The following is a 24,006-nucleotide window of genomic DNA, read 5'->3' as shown; positions in this document are numbered from 1 at the left end:
TGTCAGAGGTAGGATCTGAATCCTGATCTTTTTCCAATCTACAGAAGACCTCCATTCCTAGGAAACTGACCACACCTTGAGGTAACTCATTCCTCATTTGACCAGCTTTGGTGATTAGGAAGTTTTCCCTTATATTGAACTGATACCTGCTGACCTGCAAATTCCACCCATTGAAGCCAAGCAAAATAAGTCTAATCTTTTTTTTTTTCTCCAGCACTTCAAATATTTGAAGATAGCCATTGTGTTTCTCCTAAGTCTTCTTATATTCCAGGTTAAACATTCCAAGTTTCCTTAATTAATAATTGTATAACATGGTTTTGAAGTCTCAGCCCATGCTAGTTGCCCTCTTCTAGATGAACTCGTCCATGTCTTTCTTAAAATGAATTTTAACAATTGTCAACGATATTCCAGATATAGTCTGACTGGGACAGTGTACAATAGATCTCTCTAAAATAGCTTTTTTTTGTCATAGGTAAATAAAACTTAAGGGGACCTACATAATTTTTCATGTGAGGACAAAGTTTTAGAGAAGTTAAATAATTAACCTTAGGTTACACAACTTGGTAATATCACAGGCAGATGTAAAATTTAGATCTCCTGACTAATGCATATAAAGCTTCTTCTACCACAGAATTGTCATCATCGTCATCATCATTATCATCATCATCACCACCACCACCATGACTAACATTTATACAGCCCTTACTATGTGCCAGCAGGTATATGGGGTGTTCACTGAGAACTAGTACATCTGGAGTGAGGACTTGCTGAGCTCTTTTCAGGACTGCTCCTCCACCTTTGGTGTCCACCTTCACCCAACTCTCACCTCTAGCTTCAAACAGCTGTAGCATTTGCAGTGGTTGCACCCCAGTAAACCATCTTGGCAGATGGGCTAAACGAGGTTAAGGTTAACCAACAAGACTCTAACCCATCAGTGAATTAGGGGAATATCTACTCCAAGCATGTGAATGGGTGGATAAGAACAATTTGCAATTTGTTCCAATGTCCATGGAGGTGGCTGAAGGTGGTACTGTGGAGCACTTAGAGCTTGGCCAGACACTGAAGATGCCACTGCATTCTGGCCATCACCAGTCTTCTTGACTTTTGTCCTGCCACTGGACTTTAATAATTCAGGAAGAAAGAATGAGGCTGATGACTTGTCTCACTTAAATTCAGTTCACATGCAAGATAAAACAGCAATCACCCCATGATGTCTTTGGTCCTCTTTGAAAATGAAGGACAAACAACTATGTGCCAGGCACTGTGCTAAGTATTTTACAAATATTATCTCATCCAATCCTCACAATAATCCCAGGAAATAGGTGCTATTATTAACCCAATTTTATAGGTGAAGAAACTGAGGCAAATAGCAGGTAAGTGATTTGCCCACAGTCACAGAGCAATTAAGTGTCTGGAATTGGATTTGAACTCAGGTTTCGCTGACTCCAGTCCTGTTGCTCAATCCAATGTGTCACTTAGCAGCCCCAATATAATGAGAATCAAAATCAAAATTATTTTCTTGAGGTATCATGATTGTGTATATTATGTCACTGCAATCAGTCAGAAAGTGAAAATTTAAACAATCGACAAACTGTTTGTTCTATGGAACTCCCATCTGCCTTTAAAATTTTCAACATTGAATCGACTGGGTATTTGACTAAAATATCACTTTGGCACTATGTTGATCTGAGACAGCATTATCAATTTTGGTACCTGGGGTAATTCATTTAGTGGTTGGAAATAGGGGGATCTAGGAGACCACTACATGGGGAAACTGATCTCTGTAGGTTGAGAACCTCAAATGTCAGGAAGCTTTTGCTGAGCAGGACACCTCAAGGAAGGGGAGAGGGTAGAATGTAGAGGAGCTTATCTGTGGTTGAGCCAGGCCACAGTAGGAGAGGAAGCTCTCCATCTGTTATCTTCTCATTTTAACTAATTATTCTTGCTAACTAGGTGCTAAGCTCAGGTGTTTCTATGCTGCAAAAGGAGGGCAAGTACTGTCACTGTCCTACAAATTCTGCTTCTTTCAAGCAGAGGTTCAGCCACGCTGCCCTAGTTACGGCTCACATGTTAATATACTGTGAATTTCCAATTAAAATTTACAATGGAGACTTTTTGAGCCAGAATACACACATACATGTGTGTGTGTGTGAATATATACATATACATAAACACATATGCGTGTATATATGTGTGTATGTGTATGGATATGTGCATGTGTGCATGTATATGTCTGTGTATACATGTATGTATAGAAACACATGTGTATATATAAACGGGCATGTGTATATTTGCATGTATGTGTATCTGTATGTATGTGTGTACGTATATGTGTACTATACATGTATAATTATATGTATGCATACATATATACACAAATGCATTCATATTTAACCATATGTATGCATACACACACATTTATGTGTGTGGGGGGGTGTGTGTATTGCCCAAGTCTAGCAGTGACCTCAAAGACATTATTTTCGAGTGGCATCTTACTTTCTCTATACATAAATGAGAGTTAAGTAGACTTCCCTATTACCCGATGATACTAGGAATCTTAAGATGATGATACTTCTGATATACTTGAACAATATGTGGTGGGGAAAGGGGAAGGGAAAGGGAAAGGGGAAGGAAAAGGGAAAAGGAGTGGGGGGAGGGGAGGGGAAGGGAAGGGAGGGGAGGGGAAGAGAAGGGAGGGGATTGGAGGGAAGGGGAGGGAGGGGAGGGGAAGGGAAGATGAAGATGAAGGGGGAAGAAGCACCTCAGCAGAATTCTATTACACAGCCCTCTTAGAGTTGACTGTTCTTTGTCACTAGCTCCTGTCTCTGCACCTGTGGTTCCACAAGTCGTTTCAGGCAGGCACCAGGACTTAAGTCAGCTCTTCTAAGCATTTCATTAGCCCCCCAACTAACTGCTTAAAGGGCAGCTGTTCCATAGCTGTTCATCATAAAGAAAAACATGAAAGCTCTCTTTAGCAGAAACCTTGATATTCAAATATGCTTTGGCCATGAAAAATTAGATTTACATCCCCAAAGGAAAACTGATGCAGTCTGAGGTGATGTCCAGATGTCAGAGCCCAATGAAAACTGAAACAAACACCAAAAGCTCCATACCCAGTGTACTAAGCTCCTACCTCTAACTCCCAAGAAACATTTTAATGCAACATTAGGAAGTAATTTCAAATCAAGAAGGCCTGTTCAATAAAAGAGGAATTGCTCAAGGATAGCCGCTGGCAAAATCTGTTCAAAATTCAAATGAATAATACCTTCTCATATTAGACATATATACTGATTTTAAGTTAGCTAAGCATGTTATATACAACATCCCATTCAATCCTCATGGAATTCCCAGTATTACAGATTTAGAACGAAGAAGAATGTCAAGGTCATCAAGTCTGATGCTTTCTTCTTGTTGTAGTTAACTAACTTTCATTCTTGTCCAACTGTTCCTGCCCCCATTTGTGTTTTCTTTTTGACAAAGGTATGGCAGTGGTTTGCCATTTCCTTCTCTAGCTCATTTTATAGATGAGTTAACTGAGGCAAATGGGGTTAAGAAACTTAACCAGGGTCACAGTGAGTAAGTGTCTGAGGCCAGATTTGAACTCAGGTCTTCAGGACTCCAGGCCTGGTACTCTATCTGCTGGACCATCTAGATGCTTTCTCACTACAGGTAAGAAAATTGAACTTCAGAGTTGTGAAGTAATGTGTGCCAGGTCACACAGTGGAAGAATTGGATTTCAGACACTGGTCCTTTGACTCCAAATCCAACGTGTTTTCTGCTATAGCATGTTACCTCCTGAGAGAGGAAGGAAAAGTATAATTATCCCCACTCCATAGATAAGCAAGGGAAAAGAGAGAAGTGAAGAAGTGACTATCACAGGCCACATAGGTGATTACTAAATGGCAGAGCTAAAAACTCAAAAAAGACCTTCAGTCTATGAACCCAGTATTCTAAGGCAGGGCTGTCCAACCTTAGGTTTTTATTGAAACAATAGACAATATATTTTGACTTGCCATTTTAGTGAGAGTTCTTCAGTAGCTTGGCTTAGTTTACTAAAGCATTTATGTAAATTTCTATGCCTGTAGGCAGGTCATAAATCCCACTGCCACATTTTGGACAGGCCTGCTCTAAGGGAATGAATAGAAATCAATCACATGCACAATAATTGAGGAAGAATTCCAAAATATTTTCCTATTCTGCCTAATAGGTTGGTTATGAGAAAAGTACTTTATAAACCTTAAGGTACTCTATAAACATAAATTATTTTCATAGAGCAGTGACCATCTCTAGCTTTCTAAATATAGCCATATTTGTTGCTCAGTCCTGTCTGACTCTTTGCGACCCACTTTCGGGATTTTCTTGGCAAAGACATTGGCCATTTCCTTCAGCTCATTTTACAGATGAGAAAACTGAGACAAACAGGTTAAATGACTTTCCCGGGGTCACACAGATAATAAGAGTCTGAGGCTGGATTTGAACTGGGGTCTTCCTGACTCCAGGCCCAGTGTTCTATCCACTGTGCCACCTAGCTGCCCTATATATAGGCACAGAGAATAATTCTTTTTCCTCTTTCTTTGTGTACCGCAGTGCTGAAGGGTTACTTGGCTTCTCCTTTCATCTCTCTGTTGTACATGTCAACCTTGCTCAGTTCCCCCCAGGGAAACTTTAAGGGCTGTAGGGGTAATGGAGAAAAAGTTGGATTGTATTGCTAAGCTTCCAACACAAGGAAAGTACTAATGTTATACAAGAAGGGGAAGGGAATGCACATTTATTAAGATCCTACTATGTATATTTCAGGCACTGTGCTAAGTACCTCACAAATACCTCATCTGAGCAATAGAGACCTATGTCACTAGGAAGCTAGGGAAAAAGAGACATCAGACAGAAGCCAAACTGCAAGTTTAGCAAGCTTCTGATGTTTTGATGTATAGACTTTTGGCCTCATCAAGGGAAAAGGAAGGACATAAGCAATATATTATGCTGGAGATAGATGATTTCACTCAATATACACCAGCACATTCAAACGGGGTTACTAAGGTACTGTGGGAGGAATATTTCTCAGTAGAGGGTGTTCTGGCCATAATTCTAAGCAAGGCAATGACTTTGAGAGAAAAGTACTCAAAGAAATGTAAACTTTGCAAGGAATCACAAAGTCCAGAGTTATATCTTACCCCCATGTTGGGAGACAGCCATCTGAGCATTTAAATCGCAAATTTTGAACACTCTGAGGCCTGAGAAGAAATCTTAGTATATAAAATTTTTATTGTATACGTACAATGCTATGAAAAACTTGAACTCAACATCCATAGTTTTCTAATGGAGGAGAGGTAGAAACTCACATCTGGTATGTGACTCAGATGACAAACAAAATGAAGTAGGTCTATAGCCTACCTATGGACTCATCGCAGGAAAGTTCTGATAGAAACAAGTAGTGCTTGAAATGTTTGAAAACTTCAATCAGGTGATAGAGTTCTGTCAAGAAATCTTGGTTTTCAGAGAATATCCAAGATATATGCATGTACATATGTACATGTATTTAAATATATGTGTACATATATATGTGTGTGTACACATGCGTATATGTGTGTATACACACATACACACAGAGCTAAGGGCTGCAGTGGATAGAGTACTGGGTCTGGAATCAGGAGCACTTGAGTTTTAATCTGGCCTCAGACACTAAATAACCCTGGGAAAGACACTTAATCCTGTTTTTCTCAATTTCCTCATCTGTAAAATGAGCTGGAGAAGAAAATGGCAAAGTATTTTAGTATCTTTCACAAGAAAACCCTGAATGGGGTCATGAAGAGTCAGATACAACTGAAAAATAACTAAACAACAAATTATATATGTGTGTATATGTGTCGTGTATATGACAGTGATTGGTTATATGTGTATATATTTACACCCATACACATGTATATATATGCATATATACACACATGTATAACACTAACTCTAGCCCTATATTAGACATATACACATACATACATGTGTGTATGCCTATATACACGTATGTATTATAAACATATGCCTACATCCTGACATATATACATACATACATATATATCATACATATTATATGTAAACTCTGTGTGTATACATGCATTCACCCACAAGAATGCACTTATGCTATATAGGAGAATACGTACAACTTATTCTGTATAAACATAAACAGGAAGTCAAATGGACAAAGCTTTGGTCTTAGACCAGACTCACGTGAGGAAGGGATTCATAGTGGCTCTTAGTGTTGGAAAGCAGTGCCTCAAAAGAGGCCATTACTGTATGTCTATATTGCATTCTGGGTGATACCTTACTGAGACCATCTTGATTTGATGCATTCTCTAATTCTGGCCACTTTAGGGTTGATTCACTAGCACATCATTACCATCTTGGGGTTGGCTTGTTAACATATCTGAGTCTTGCCCTGACCTGGATGAGCATCTGCCACAGGGCTGCAGCCAACTGCCAGCTGGCAGGGTGGGTCAGTTGCTGAGTCAGTCAATTTGTGTGTCCAAGCGGGTCATCAGGACCACTTAGCACAACCTATTCCAGTAGTTGTTACCCAATGGAGGAGCAGGAAAGTTAACAGAGTCTGTCCTGGCCTGACACTGAACTCTTTACATGACACTGTAGAGGATGGAAACCAAATGATAGACTGGACCATCAAGTAGCTCAAGACTGAGATCGCAAGCCAGTGGGACTGAAGATGCTTATAGTTACCTTGAGCCATAATAATCTTGTCCAACTAATAGTTTAAGAGATATCTAGGATACAGTGCCAATAGTCAGTCATAATAGAAGTTCCAGGATTATTTGGCTAATAGCCAAATTAACTTATGATGCTTTAAGATCAATGGGACCAGCTATTATGCACATAGGTGATGCTCAGTGGTGGAAGCATATGAAAGGACTGTGCATACAACTGTGTCTTCTCTTGTTATACTCTGCACATGACTTGTATATGCTATTCCTGTTGTGTTTATATTTCTTTGTTATGTGTGTTAATATGGGAATATTATGACTTTGTTTTTGCTATTTGTGTACCAATTAATTTCTGCATGTGAAGTATGCATGTGGTTGCTGCATTAAATTTTTTATGTAATGTGTTGCATGAGATAGTTCTGGTCTAGTGTATGCATTATTCTCATACATTCTGTTGGTTATACACCATGCACCATGTTTCTGTGTGTTTCTTCATGCTTTTATGTGAAATGCTTCTGTAGAGTCCACATATTAGATACCTGAATGTGTGCTATATTGTATGGTTGGGATAATCACTTGACTCTCTTACATAGTAATTTGTATATGTTTTAATGTCATTCTACTTCATTCACTTTTCTCTGAATTTCTTTCCAGTTATTCTTAGTGTAATTCTGTTAACGATTAATTGTATGTTTTTTAAAAAGATTTTATGATTGCCTTTTATTATTATTATGATTATCTTTTATTTTAAATGTATTAATATGATCAAATCTTTAGGGCTGAATGAGACTTTAGTGACCATGTAGTCTAGCCTCCTCAATTTATAATTGAGGAAATTGAAACCCAGAGTGGTTGAATGATTTGTTTAAGTATAAAGAGGATTTAACTATGAGAGGTGTCAAAGTAGAAAGGACCAGTGCCTTGTACATAATAAACATTCAAGAAATGTGTTTTTTTTTCCCATTTCATTGTGAATCATGTAATTATAAAAAAAATCACTACTATAAAATTCATGTCTTAAGCATGGAAAAATTGGGTTATTATAATTCTGGTATTACTAAAAGGTTATCTTAGTTATTAGTAACCATAGCTGCCATTTATTGTGCAAAATCATCCCCCACTTGAATTGTTTATCTATTGAGCAGCTGGCCACAATAAAATCAAAATGGCACAGGAGGGCTTCCCTTCCATATGCCCAAATAGTGCTATTTGTCAAATGACACTGTAATGATTGTGAGATAGAAGCCACTGGGGAAAGAGATTGGCAATGTGGTAAAAATAAAAAGACTTCAGAGAAAACACAGTGCAATTTATAGCAACCTAGAAATAATAAATCCATTCCACTGGAAAAGTGGAAGTATACAAACTCTTAAACAAACATATACAGGTTGTGGGGAAGGGGTTGGGAGTTATAAGACAAGCACTAAAGAAAATATTTTTCTTGAAAGTCCAGATGCCCTTTGTTTGGAACAAAACCATAATAGTCATTTAGAAATTGACCATTATGGATAGTAAATTTTACTGGACATTATTCAGTCAGCCTTAAACTGATGGGGGTGGAAAGAAGCATTGTGTTTCAATTTTCCCACACAAATCAGGTTAACAAAACTTGAGGACAAAAGAGTATCTTGAGAAAGGCCAACAGAACATAAACTTCTTGTCTAGAATCCCTAGCTAGAGCAAGTGATACATGTTGGAGTATAAAAACAAGAACAGTTTGAGGTCATCATGCCCAGGGCAAATAATATTGGATTTAGAGTCAGAGGACTTGAATACAAATCCCAATTCCACCACCAGCTGTCTGTGTGACATTGGATAAGACACTTCCTCTCTGATATTTAGTTTTGCCCTTTATAAAATAAGGATATTGAAGTATATGCCCTATAAAGATTCTTCCTACCTTTAAATCCTAGATGATATTGCTACTACTTATAATTTAATATATCAAAATGGGCCTGTGATATTCTTAATGACCCCATACCATAGTGCATATCACAACTCATCTATGCCATCACAGTCATCTTATCCTGTGTGAATAATAATCTTAATAACAATCAATAATAATCATTAGAATTTATACAATGCTTAAAGGTTTCAAAAGTGTTTAAGAAATGTCATCTCATTTGATTTTCAACAATGACCCTCGAAGTTAATGCTATTATCACCATTTACAGATGAGGAAACTGAGGCAGAGGTTAAATGACTTGCCCAGAATCACAAACCTATTTGTCTGAAGTATTTGACCTCCAGTCTTCTGGCCCCCAGGCCCAGTACTCTTATCTACTGAACTACCTAACTTACCCTAAAATATGTTCTCCCATATGTCTTTGATCAAGGTTTGATCAAAGGAACTTTCTGCTAATACTTTTAACATTTCATGGGTAGCAATGGAGCATCTGGCTGTCCATGTGTTATCCCTCTATCTTACAAAATGCCTAGGCCACTTCCTTTTTCAATAACACATCTCATAGATTTGGTGTTTTCATACAACTTCAAATATAATAGTCATTACTGGTAATGTGCTGCAGTCTATTCATGCCCACCATAGAGATCTCAGTTGTCTTTTGGGTCGGTGCGAGACAGGCTAGGAGAAAGCTGGGTACCTGAAACTGGCGGAGATCCCCAGACCTCCCAGCACAGGACAGAAGTCTGTGGAAGCAATGAGAGGCAGCAGTGCAATGCCACTGGTCATGAGACATCAACCCCTGGGGCTTGCAGCTCAAAGGTATGAAAAGCATCTTCTTGAACTTCCAGGAGACATGATGGCCAAGTAAACGGCTCTAATCCCTCCCCCCTGACCCAGAGAATTCCTCGGGAAAAAACACTGGAATAGAGGAGACAGAAGTGGGCTTCGGTGGCTGGGCAGTGGGAGTTCCTGAGTCCCAGAGGGGCAGAGCCATTCAGGGGTCAACAACAGGAGCCCAGACATACCCTTGCATCCCCAGGGGAAGTGCTAGACACCAGCACAAACTACAAAGAGCTGAGACCATTGCTGAATAGCAACAGTACTAGAGAGCAGCCCCAGGGGAAGAAAAGACCTCAGGCAGGCAGACCTCTCCCCCACACCTCAGGAAACTGAAGGCTATAATACACAAAGTCAGTTAACTAGACTCACAGTCCCCAGCATAAGAAACCTGGGACAGAGAGGCCTGAGCCCCAAAAGCAGAAATTCATTGTAAAGCCACGAAAAGGCTAACAAACATGAAGACGAACACAAAAAAACTGAGGACCATTTGATTCTTTTTATGGAGACAGGCATGATCAAAATATCAATTTGGAAGAGGATGGCAATGACACTATACCCACATCTGATACCTCAAAAAGGAAAGTGAACTGCTCTCAAGCCCAAAAATCATTACTGGAAGAGCTAAACCAAATTATGGAGGTAAAAGAAAAAAATGGAAAAAATAGAAAAAAAACACTCACGAAACCAAGTCCTTAAAAAATAAGATTGGTGAAATGGCTATGGAGATTCAGAATCTAAATAGAGAAAATGACACCCTGAGAGGTAAAATCAACTAATTGGAAAAGGAGACTCAAAAGTAAAATGAAGACAGCAACTCATTAAAAATTAGAATTGAGCAAGTGGAAGCTAATGACTCTATGAGGCATCAAGAAGTAGTCAAACATAATGTAAAGAATGAAAAAATAGAAAAAAATGTGAAATATTTGATTGGAAAAAGAACTGACCTGGAAAATAGATCCAGGAGAGACAATTTAAGAATTATTGGTCTACAGGAAATCCACAATGAAAAAAAGAGCCTTGACAGTATTTTCGAAGAAATTATCAAAGATAACTGCTCAGAGGTCCTAGAACCAGAGGGTAAAATAGTCATTGAAAGAATCCACTGATCAACCCCTGAAAGAGATCCCAAATTGAAAACACCAAGAAATATTATACCAAATTTCAGAATTACAAAGTCAAGGAGAAAATACTGCAAGCAGCCAAAAAGAAACAATTCAAATATCGTGGAACTACAGCCAGGATCACACAGACTCTCTCAGCTTCTACATTAAATGACAGGAGAAAAATATGATATTCCAAAGGGCAAAGGAGCTGGGACTACAACCAAGGATCAACTACCCAGCAAAATTAAGCACAAATTTTCAGGCAAGGAGATGGACATTCAACGAAATAAGGGAATTCCAGACCTTCCTGATGAAAAGGCCAGAACTCAATGGAAAATTTGATCTTCAAATACAAAACTCAAGAGAGACATAAAAAGGTAAACAGGGGGAAACCCCCCCAAGAACCTTATTAATCAATAAGGGCAAATTAGTGACATCTTTATATAGGATTATATCATCTTTTGTATGATATATATATATATATATATACATATATATATATATATATATGTACATATATATGTCAATCTTGAGAATAGTACAGCTATTATGACAATTGAAAGGGATACACATAGACTGTGAATGTCTGTAAAAAATAACTGATGCAAGGATAAAAAACATAATTAAGAGATGTAAAGGAAGGGTTATGGGAGAAGAGGTAAGGAGGTAGTAGAAAAGGGAGGGAGAAGAGCAGTATTTGAGCTTTACTGTCATCAGATCTGGTTCAAAAAGGGAATAACATACCCTGATAAGTATAGAAATCTATCTTGTCCTACAGGCAGTAGAAGGGGAAAGGGGAGAAAACGGGGGGGGGGGGTGGTCAGAAGGGAGGGAAGAAGTAGCAAATGGAAAGCAGTAAGAAAAGGGAGGGGAATCAAGAGGGAGGGTAAACTGAGGAAGGTGGCAGTCAAAACAAAACCTTGTTGAGGAGTGGAAGGGGAACGGGAGAAATAAAAGCATAAACAGGGGGAAATCAGATGGAGAAAAAGACACAGAAAGAAATCATAACTGTGAATGTGAATGGGATGAACTCTCCCGTAAAATGGAAGCAGATAGCAGAATGGATTAAAAACCATAATCCTACAATATGCCATTTACAAGAAACACATTTGAAACAGGGATTTCCCACAGGGTAAAGGTGAAAGGCTGGAGTAAAATATATTGTGCTTCAGCTGAAGTAAAAAAAAGCAGGTGTAGCAATCCTAATCTCAGACAAAGCAAAAGTAAAGATAGATTTAATTAAAAGAGATAAGGAAAGACACTATATCCTGCTAAAAGGCACCATAAACAATGAAGCAATATCATTGTTTAACATATATTCACCAAGTGGAATGGCATGCAGATTCTTAGAGGAGAGGTTAAGGGAGTTACAAGAAGAAATAGACAGCAAAACTATAATAATGGGAGACCTCAACCTCCCCCTATCTGAACTTGATAAATCTAACCTCAAAATAAATAAGAAAGAAGTTAAGGAGGTGAACAGAATTTTAGAAAAGGCAGATATGATAGACCTCTGGAAAAAAGTGAATGGGGATAAAAAGGAATATATTTTCTTCACAGCAGTACATGGCACATACTCAAAAATTGACCGTGTACTAGAGCATAAAAACCTCACAATCCAGTGCAGAAAGGCAGAAGTAGTCAAAGCATACTTTTCAGATCATGATGCAATAAAAATTATTTGTAATAAAGAACCATGGAAAAATAAGCTAAAAATTAATTGGAAACTAAATAATCTAATTCTAAAGAATGAGTGGGCCAAAGAAGAAATCATAGGAACAATTAATAACTTCATTCAAGAAAATGACAATAATGAGACAATATACCAAAACTTATGGGATGCAGAAAAAGCAGTGCTTAGGGGAAGTTTTATATCTCTAAATGCTTACATGAATAAAATAGAGAAAAAGGAAATCAATGAATTGGGCACGCAACTGAAAAAGCTAGCAAAAGACCAAATTAAAAATCCCCAATTAAATACCAAATTAGAAATACTGAAAACCAAAGGAGAGATTAATGAAACTGAAACCAAGAAAACTATTGAATTAATAAATAAAACAAAGAGCTGGTTTTATGAAAAAAACCTATAAAATTGATAAACTTTTGGTCAATTTGATTAAAAAAGAGAAAAAAGAAAACCAAATTACCAGTATCAAAAATGAAAAGGGTGAATTCACCTCTAATGAAAAGGAAATCACAACAATAATTAGGAATTATTTTGCCCAATTATATGCCCATAAATTTGACAACCTTAGGAATATGGATAAATATCTACAAAAACATAAATTTCCCAGGTTAACAGAAGAGGAAGTAAAATTTCTAAATAAACCCATCTCAGAAAAAGAAATTGAGCAAGCCATCAATGAACTCCCTAGGAAAAAAATCTCCAGATGGTTTTACATGTGAATTTTATCAAACATTTAAAGAACAACTAATTCCTATACTTTGTAGATTATTTGGGAAAATAGGTACCACAAATATGGTACTAATACCCAAACCAGGTAAAGTCAAAACAGAGAAAGAAAATTATAGACCAATTTCCCTAATGAATATTGATGCAAAAATTTAAATAAAATATTAGCAGAAAGATTGCAGCAACTTATTATGAGAATAATACACTATGACCAGGTAGGATTTGTTCCAGAAATGCAAGGCTGGTTCAATATTAGGAAAACTATTAGCATAACTGACCATATCAACAATAAAACTAGCAGAAACCATATGATCATCTCAATAGATGCAGCAAAAGCCTTTGACAAAATATAACACCCATTCCTATTAAAAACACTAGAAAGCATAGAAATAAATGGAGCCTTCCTTAAAATTATAAATAGCATCTACCTAAAACCATCAACAAGCATTATTTGTAATGGGGATAAGCTAGATGCATTCCCAAAAAGATCAGGGGTGAAACAAGCATGTCCCCTACTATTCAATTTGGTACTAGAAATGTTAGCTGTAGCAATAAGAGGAGAAAAAGAAATTGAAGGAATTACAATAGGTAAAGTAGAAACTAAATTATCACTTTTTGCAGATGATATGATGATTTACTTAAAGAATCCTAGAGAATCAAATAAAAAACTACTTGAAATAATAAACAACTTTAGCAAAGTTGCAGGATATAAAATAAATCCACATAAATCCTCGGCATTCCTATACATTACTAACAAAGCCCAACAGCAAGAGACAGAAAGAGAAATTACATTCCAAGTTACTGTAGACACTATAAAATATTTGGGAGTCTACTTGCCAACACAGACCGAGGGACTATATGAACATAATTATGAAACAGTTTTCATGTGAATAAAGTCAGATCTAAATAAATGGAAAAATATCAGTTGCTCATGGTTAGGCTGAGTTAATATAATAAAAATTACAATTTTACCTAAATTAATCTATCTATTCAGTGTCATACCAATCGAACTACCAAAAAATATTTTACAGATCTGAATAAAGTAATAACAAAATTCATCTGGAAGAACAAGAGGTCTAGAATATCTAGGGAATTAATGAAAAAAAAATGCTAGAGAAAGTGGCCTAGCCATACCAGATATTAAACTGTACTATAAAGCAGCAGTCATCAAAACTACCTGGTACTGGCTAAGAAACAGAGTCATGGATCAGTGGAATAGGATAGGTACACAAAATGGAGAAGTTAATGCCTATAGCAATCTACTCTTTGATAAACCCAAAGAATCCAGCTTCTGGGCTAAGAATATACTATTTCACAAAAACAGCTGAGAAAATTGGAAAATGGTGGGACAGAAACTGGGCATAGACCAATATTTTACACCACATACCAAAATAAAGTCAAAATGGGTTCATGATTTAGAAATAAAGGCTGATACCATAAGCAATTTGGGAGAGCAAGGAATAGTTTACCTATCAGATTTATGGAAAAGAAAAGAATTCATGACACTACAAGAGATAGAGAGCATTACAAAATGCAAAATGGATAATTTTGATTATGTTGAATTGAAATGTTTTTGTGTAAAAAAAAAAGCCAATGCAACAAAGATTAGGAGGGAAGCAGAAAATTGGAAGAAAATCTTTACAACCAGTGTCTCTGATAAAGGCCTCATCTCTAAAATATACAGGGAACTGAGCCAAATATATAACAAGACAAGTTATTCCCCAATTGAGAAATGGTCAAAGGATATGAACAGGCAGTTTTCAGAGGAAGATATTAAAGATATCTATAGGCATATGAAAAAAATGCTCAAAATCACTACTGATTAGAGAAATGCAAATCAAAACAACTCTTAGGTACCACAACTCTCTTGTCAGATTGGCTAAAATGACAAAACAGGAAAATGATAAATGCTGGAGAGGATGTGGGAAAATTGGAACATTGATACATTGTTGTTGGAGTTGTGAACTGATCCAGCCATTCTGGAAAGCAATTTGGAACTATGCCCAAAGGGCTATAAAAATGTTCATACCCTTTGACCCAGCAATATCACTTCTAGGGCTGTATCCCAAAGAGATCACACAAGTGGGAAAAGGACCCTTATCTACAAAAATATTTATAGCAGCTCGTTTTGTAGAAGCTAAGAATTGGAAATCAAGGGGATGCCCATCAACTGGGGAATGGCTGAACAAGTTGTGATATATAAAGGTAATGGAATACTATTGTGCTGTAAGAAATGGGGATGATACGGACTTCATAACAACCTGGAAAAACCTACACGATATAATGCTGAGTGAGTGGAGCAGAACCAGGAGAAAATTACACACAAGCACAGATATATGGATTCTGTGAGGACTAACCCTGATAGACTTTGCTCTTCTCAGCAACACAAGGTGCAAAGACAACTCCAAAGGACTCATGATGGAGAATGCTATCTACATCCAGAGAAAGAACTATGAAGTATGAATGCAAATTGAGGCACACTTTACTCCCGCCTCTTATTTCACCTTTTTTTCTCTCTTTTGGTTTTTTTTTTTTTTTTTGATTCTGTTTCTTCTTTCTCCTGATTCATTCCATTGGTCATACTTCTTCTTTACAATTTGACTAGTGTGTAAATAAGTTCAATACAAAGTTATAGGTAGAAGATATATTGGATTCCATGCCGTCTTGGGTAGGGAGGGGGTAAGGGGAGGAAGAATATCTGGAACTCAAAATTATCTAGAACTGAGTGTTGTAAACTAAAAATAAAAATAAAATTTTAAAAAAATTTGAAAATTGTCACCTTCATTTTTTATACTTCAGAGATTGTAGCATTCTCTCAATTGCAGTCATGTAACATCACAGAAATTATACTAGTGCTAAAAATGTCAATTTTGATGATAAAATATGTTTATATAACATTTTAGATTTATAAATTTCTTTAGTACATTGAGAAGGCTTTTCTGCTCCTCCTCCTGCTAAGTGCTCTCTCCTCAGGGGTGTGTTTGTGTTTGTGTTTGTGTGTGTGTGTGTGTGTGTGTGTGTGTGTGTGTGTTGGGTAGTGCAGTGGATAGAGTGCTAGGCCTATAGATAGGAACAATCACCTTCCTGAGTTCAAATCAGGCCTCAAATACTTACTAGCTATGTGATCCTGGGTAAGTCACTTAACCCATTTTGCTTCAGTTTCCTCACACATAAAATGAGCTGGATAAGGAAATGGCAAACTATTCTAGTATCTTTGTCAAGAAAACCCTAAATGGGGTCACAAAGAGTCAGACACAACTGAAAGAACTGAACAACAAGAAACATACACATACGCACATACATGTGTGTATGCACACATATAAATAAATGTTATATATAGAAATATATTTGTACATGTATAGGCACTTTTGTGTATGTAGATGTATGTCTGTAGATATATATGCTTTATATGTACAAGTGTAAACATGTGTGTTACATACACATACTTAAATGCTTTCTGCTGCAAGTATTTGTCACATGAAACTGAGTTGGACAAGGAACTGAGAAGGAAGTTGATAATTCCCCAAGGGAACACAGAACAGGACCAAGGACCAGCAATTCCCTGTGCACATGCTCAGAGTTTGCTTCAAACACAAAGTTCGATGTCACGTAATAAGACTGGAAGAATGAGAAAACAGATTGTCAAAGTTGATAAAAAAGGAAAATGGCTAATGCTAGAAGGGCTATGGGAAAAGAGGCACATTGATGCACTATTGGTAGAATTAGATTTTGTCCAGCTGTCCCAGAATGCAATTTGGAAGGTTGTTTTAAAGGTTGCTAAATTGTGCATGTTCTTTAATACAGCAATACCACTACTAGGCCTACATGCGAAAAAGAGAAAAGATAAAAAAGAAAGAGGAAAAGACCCATATGAACAAAAGTATTTATAACCCTTGATTATACAGTTGTATATATAATTTACTTATTTTAGGTACTTAGGCCATTGGGTGCTTAGGGACATAGGCATTTTAGTCCTTAGGTAACGAAATACTTGGGCAACTCTGTGGCAAAGTGGATAAAGTGCTGGGCCTGAAGTCAGGAAGATTTATCTTCCTCAGTTCAAATCTAGTCCCAGACACTTAATAGCTATGTGACTCTAGGCAAACCACTTAGCCCTGTTTTGCCTCAGTTTTCTCATCTGTAAAATGAACTGAAGAAGGAAATGGCAAACCACTCTGTTATCTCTGCCAAGAAAACCCTAAATGGGGTTAAGAAGAGTCTAATAGGAATGAAATAACTGAAAAATAACAGCAAAATTAAGTATTTAGGTAATCAGTTAATGATTAATTAGGAATAGAGACACTTCAGAAACTATTTGTAACCTGAATAAATGGGAGCCAAGATGGCGGCGGGTAAGCAGGGACTAGAGTGAGCTCCGTACCCGAGCCCCTCCAAAAACCTATAAAAAATGTCTCTGAACCAATTCTAGAACGGCAGAACCCACAGAACAGCAGAGGGAAGCAGGGCTCCAGCCCAGGACAGCCTGAATGGTCTCTGGGTGAGGTCTATTCCACATGGAGCTGGGAGCTGGGAGCTGGGAGCTGGGAACGGAGTGGAGCAGAGCCCAGCCTGAGCGGTGTGGACCATCCAGACCAGAAGCCAGGCGGAGGGGGCCCTAGCGCCCTGAATATGTGAGCTGCGGCAGTTACTAGACCCCTCGACTCACAAACACCAAAGACTGCGGAGAAGGTTAGTGGGAAAAGCTGCGGGAGTGCAAGGAGTTCTCGGTTCGGCTTCCAGCCCCGGGGGCAGCGGAGGTGGGGCAGCTACGGCTGCTGCTGCTTCCGGCTCCAGGCCCACCTGGTGGGAGGAATTAAGTGGCGGATCAGAGCAGGGGTGCACAGCCTGCCGAAGATCTAAGCCCAGTTCGGGTTGGGGGTTCTTGGGGAAGGAGCAGTGCTGGTGTGGCAGAGCGGGCACCTCCCCCCCAAACATGGAACATAGAACTCTGTAATCTACAAGCAGTCATACCCCACTGAAAAACTCAAGGGTCAAGTTAGTTGGCTGAGAATATGGCCAGGCAGCAAAAACGTGCCCAGACTCAGTCTCAGACTTTGGATTCTTTCTTTGGTGACAAAGAAGACCAAAACATACAGCCTAAAGAAGACAACAAAGTCATAGAGCCTACAACCAAAGCCTCCAACAAAAACATGAACTGGCCCCAGGCCATAGAAGAACTCAAAAAGGATTTGGAAAAGCAAGTTAGAGAAGTAGAGGAAAAATTGGGAAGAGAAATGAGAAGGATGCGAGAAAACCATGAAAAACAAGTCAATGACTTGCTAAAGGAGACCCAAAAAAATACTGAAAAATACACTGAAGAAAACAACACCTTAAAAAACAGACTAACTCAAATGGCAAAAGAGCTCCAAAAAGCCAATGAGGAGAAGAATGCCTTGAAAGGCAGAATTAGCCAAATGGAAAAGGAGGTCCAAAAGACCACTGAAGAAAATACTACTTTAAAAATTAGATTGGAGCAAGTGGAAGCTAGTGACTTTATGAGAAATTAGGATATTATAAAACAGAACCAGAGGAATGAAAAAATGGAAGACAATGTGAAATATCTCCTTGGAAAAACCACTGACCTGGAAAATAGATCCAGGAGAGAGAATTTAAAAATTATTGGACTACCTGAAAGCCATGATCAAAAAAAGAGCCTAGATACCATCTTTCAGGAAATTATCAAAGAGAACTGCCCTGATATTCTAGAGCCACAGGGCAAAATAGAAATTGAAAGAATCCATCGATCGCCTCCTCAAATAGATCCCAAAAAGAAATCTCCTAGGAATATTGTTGCCAAATTCCAGAGCTCCCAGATCAAGGAGAAAATACTGCAAGCAGCCAGAAAGAAACAATTTGAGTATTGTGGAAACCCAATCAGAATAACCCAAGATCTGGCAGCTTCTACATTAAGAGATCGAAGGGCTTGGAATGCGATATTCCGGAGGTCAATGGAGCTAGGATTAAAACCTAGAATCACCTACTCAGCAAAACTGAGTATCATGTTCCAAGGCAATATATGGATTTTCAATAAAATAGAGGACTTTCAAGTTTTCTCAGTGAAAAGACCAGAACTGAATAGAAAATTTGACTTTCAAACACAAGAATCACGAGAAGCATGAAAAGGTAATCAAGAAAATTGCAAGGGACTTACTAAAGTTGAACTGTTTTGTTTACATTCCTACATGGAAAGATGATGTGTATGATTCATGAGACCTCAGTATTAGGGTAGTTGAAGGTAATATGCATATATATATATATGTTTATATATATATATATATATATAAGTGAATGTGTATGTATATATATATATCTATGTGTATATGTATGTATGTGTATGTATGTTTATATATATATATGTGTGTTTTTATATATATGTATATATATATATATATATGTAAAAGAGAGAGAGCAGACACAGGGTGAGTTGAAGATGAAGGGAAGATATCTAAAAGAAATAAAATGAAATTAAGGGATGAGAGAGCAACATACTGAGAGAGGGAGATAGGGAGAGATAGAATGGGGTGGATTATTTCGCATAAAGGTGGCAAGAGGAAGCAGTTGTATGGGAGGAGGGGAGAGGGCAGGTGAGGGGGGAATGAGTGAACCTTGCTCTCATCAGATTTGGCCTGAGGGGGAATACCATACATACTCAGTTGGGTATCTTACCCCACAGGAAAAAAGAGGGAGGAAGATAAAAAAAAAAATAAAAGGGTGGGATGATGGAGGTGAGGGCAGATGGGGGTGGAGGTAATCAAAACAAACACTTTGGAAAGGGGACAGGGTCAAGGGAGAAAATTCAATAAAGTGGGATGGGTTGGGAAGGAGCAAAATGTAGTTAGCCTTTCACAACATGAGTAGTGTGGAAGGGTTATACATAATGATACATGTGTGGCCTAGGTTGAATTCCTCGACTTCTTAGGGAGGGTGGGTGGGAAGGGAAGAGGGGAGAGAATTTGGAACTCAAAGTTTTAAAATCAGATGTTCAAAAACAAAAAAAGTTTTTGCATGCAACTAAAAAATAAGATACACAGGCAATGGGGTGTAGAAATTTATCTTGCCCTACAAGAAAGAAGGGAAAAGGGGATAAGACGGGAGGGGGGTGATAGAGGGGAGGGCTGACTGGGGAACAGGGCAACCAGAATATAAGCCATCTTGGAGTGGGGGGGAGTGTAGAAATGGGGAGAAAATTTGTAATTCAAACTGTTGTGAAAATCAATGCTGAAAAGCAAATATGTTAAATAAATAAATTTAAATTAAAAAAAAACCTGAATAAACAGTTTTAGACTTAAAATGGATTGAACATGGTACTTAACCATATAATTAAATAATTAGATTGGTAATTAAGGGCTTATTTTTTAGGTAAATGGGCACTTAGATAAGTACATAGATACTTAGGCATTTAGGTAATTAGACATTTAAGTTCTTTGGGATATAGACACTTGGGTATTTAAGGTACTTAGACAGGGACTTAGATACTTAGGCATTTAGGTTCTTAGGTACTTTAGGTTTTTGGAATTAGATTAGGGTTAGAGTTCTACCAGATTGAATCAAACTAAAACTTTGAACCAGTTTAGACCAGCTTGGACCAGTTTAGACTTGATTGAGCTCACAGACTACCAGGAGTAGTGTGCCTCAAACACATTCCTTGGGAGCCAGTGTAAGAATGTTTATTCCCTTTGTTTTATTATTTTTTTTTTCAGGGAGCTGGAAGATTAGTTTTCAATTTGAGGACTTTCTGTTACACTAAACCACTCAGCATATTCTGAACTTTCTCCAAAATTTGAGTGGAAAGGGTAAGGGAGGAGATAAATAAATACTTATATAATGCCTACTACTTGCAGGTATTATGGTTAAAAAAAAAAGGCTCTAGGGTTTTTTTTTTTGGTGTGGTTTTTTTTGTTTATTTTACAAATGTTACCTCATTTATTCCTCATAACAACACATTGAAGTAGGTGCTACTATTATCCTCATTTTACAGTTGAGGAAACAGAAGTTAAGTGATTTGTCCAGAGTAACACAACTAGAAAGTATCTGAGGCCTAATTTGAACTCACACCTGAGCCCAGGCTCAGTGATTTATTTATTCTCTGTACCCCCGGATCCCTATGACCCCCTCTTCCATTGGGATTTCAAAGCATTGTGGGTGCATGAGGGAATAAAGGGCACAGAGATAGAATGTCATGGGAGTCAAATCATGATACTTTGACTTTCTTCACAATCTTGCATCAAGTCAGGCAAACTTGGAGGATTATTTTTATACCCTGGGAAATCTAAAATTCTGCTTTTTGCATTTTTTCCACAGGTATTTAGAATCTGGTTTCACACGTACTACTGATTACCATTGTATCACATTACACTTATATTCCATCAACGCAAAGAGAGATTCAAAATATATTTATAAAGCAATATATTAGAAGACAAAGAGAAATGTTCAGGAATATTCTAAAAATATTGATAAGTATTCCAAACATGAAATCTTTCTTGCCATATTGGTTTAGTTTTATGATTTATAGTTGGCAAACTTTTTCTAAGATCAAACAAAGGAAGAGGGAAAAACAAGTAAATTCTCTCCAAAAGAAATATCATATCCGGACCAACCTGTTGCTTTGGTTCCTCCACATACTTTAAGAAGAATCAAATACAAAATGTGGTTTGGAAAGAAAAGCAGGGTAAGTTTATATTCCATTGGAAAATCTGCTGAACTCTTATTTGTCCTTCTTTAAATCTTTTTTCCTGTTTATTTTTTATTGTTTTACAAAGTTGTAAAGACTTCAGAAACTATGCTGTGAAAAAAGCTAAATATAGATTCAATTTGTTGTCATGAGGAAAATGGGATGGTAATCTGAAATGTTTCACAGACTTGAGGATAGCCATAATCCATTTTGTGTGTTAGATTCACTACAAAGAAAATCAGGATAGTATCGTCAAGCTTCAAAGTATGGCTTTGCTGGTCTTGACCGTAACTGGCAGAGAGAGACACATTTATAGAGGAAATAGTTGTTTACAGTTTGGCCTTTCAACTTGTCCAATATTTCATATGCATCACCACCAAGAAAACAATGCAACCAAAGCCTCTTGAGTACAATTTTCTTCTGCTCAGCCCACAGTACTTACCAAATCCTCTGGAGGCATAGTGATTCTCCAGTTGGGTAGGGAGGTTACAACAGAATCTTTTGGACAAAGGTTGCTGTTCAACCAAAAGCAGTGATTAGTATGTAATTTCCTTATTGGCCTTAACTATAAATATTACAAGACAGAGAATATAGACGAGAATGTGAATAGAGAAATCTATGCTTAGGACTACCTAGATTTCCATTGCTTATTGTCAATGATTTGACCAGAATTTTTCCTTATGTGTCAGAAATCCTACTCTTGTGTTCTCCCCACAATGTAAATGAACACCATTGAAAATTTTGAAGGGATAATAAAAGAAAAGGTGAGGAAATATGATTACCTCTACCTAGTGCTTTAAGACGTCTCTGTGAGATACAGCACTGAAATAAGGTAGTATAACATTTTCCTCTTAAAAATGAAAAAGAAAGGTCATTTTACTATACTTATAGATGAAAAATGATCATTATATATGCATGTATTAGGTGTCTTTAATTGATTTAATTCCCACCAAACAAAACTTGACCAATATTGTGTATCAATTCATTATAAATACAATTGGGTTCATATTGTTATTGTTTTCCCTTCTCCTATTTCTTCCCCACCCCCCTTTTCTATATTGTGGCTTATTTTTACCTCCGGGCAAGTTCTCTTTTACATATTTATAAGCTCCAGCTTTTCAGCTATTCCAGTGAGTCTTTATTCCTGAGATCGTGAGTCTTTGTTCTCTCTCTTTCCCCTTTATTTTTAATGAGGCCCTATAAAATCTTTCTAGCTGTAGCTTGACCACTTTTTCCCCCATAATCTTGGCCAACTGGCTCTAAAATTTGATTGCTAGACTGAAAAGACTGGGTGTTCCCAAGTCTTCTCCCCACACCCTCTTTTTTGAAGCCAGGTGGGCTTGCTCTAATCCAAGAATTTTATATTGATTTTGACAATAGTTTGTCATGTAACAAATTAGGCAGCTCAGCTTTGGCCTAATTCCATTTTCTATAGCTTCTTGGAGATCTTTTGAGTGTCTTCACCCTCTACTTATTCAGTTTTCTTGTCTGTAAAATGGGAAAATTTGACTAGATACTTGCAATGATTCCTTCCATCTCTAAACTCCAGGATTTTATAATCTATTTTCTAGATAACTCCTCTCATTTTTCATGGTCTCTAATTTCTTTGTCACTCCTGAATCCATTCCTCATTTATCGGACTTTTGCATTTCCCCACTGGCAGCCTTTCCATCCTGGAGATGCCTCTAAATTGTGGCCATCTCTTTTGATTGATGAATGCCTAAGTTGAACCACCATTTCTGCAGGCACTTAAGCTATTCTTGTTTCAATCCTGGCTCCACCCCTAAGTCTTTAGTCTTCACCTCTCCCAACAGCTTTGCTTCTGAAAGGATGCCCTTCATTGCCCCTGCCTTGATTCTGGTTCTACTTCATGCATTGTCTTCTACCATTAGAATGTATGCTTGAGATAAGGACGATCTTTTTAAAAATTATACTACTATTCCCGGAGCTTATTATAGTGCTGTCATATAGTAAGCACTGAATAACTGCTTTATCTAAATATGTGTGTGTGTGTATGTGTATATATATATATATATATATATATATATATATATATACACATACACACACACACACACACACACACACACATATATATATACATATATATATGTATATATATGTAGTTTTCTGTTTGAGGTCTTACTCTGCCATTTTATTAATAATGATAATAGCAAAGAACTCCTGGCATTTTTTTTTTGGCATTTTGTGGGCTTATAGCATTTATGTTTTTTCATAGTACTTTATTTTCTATTGTTTCATTTGATTCTCAAAAGTGAAAGTCATTTGTCTATCATCTTCATGCACTAATCAAGTTGAATTATGCATTTGGACAGGAGAGAAAGTGGTTGATTTTTTCCTCGTTTGGT

Source organism: Trichosurus vulpecula, chromosome 2 (genome assembly GCF_011100635.1).
Source record: "Trichosurus vulpecula isolate mTriVul1 chromosome 2, mTriVul1.pri, whole genome shotgun sequence".
NCBI lineage: Eukaryota > Metazoa > Chordata > Mammalia > Diprotodontia > Phalangeridae > Trichosurus > Trichosurus vulpecula.
Note: the sequence above shows the minus strand (reverse complement) of the source record.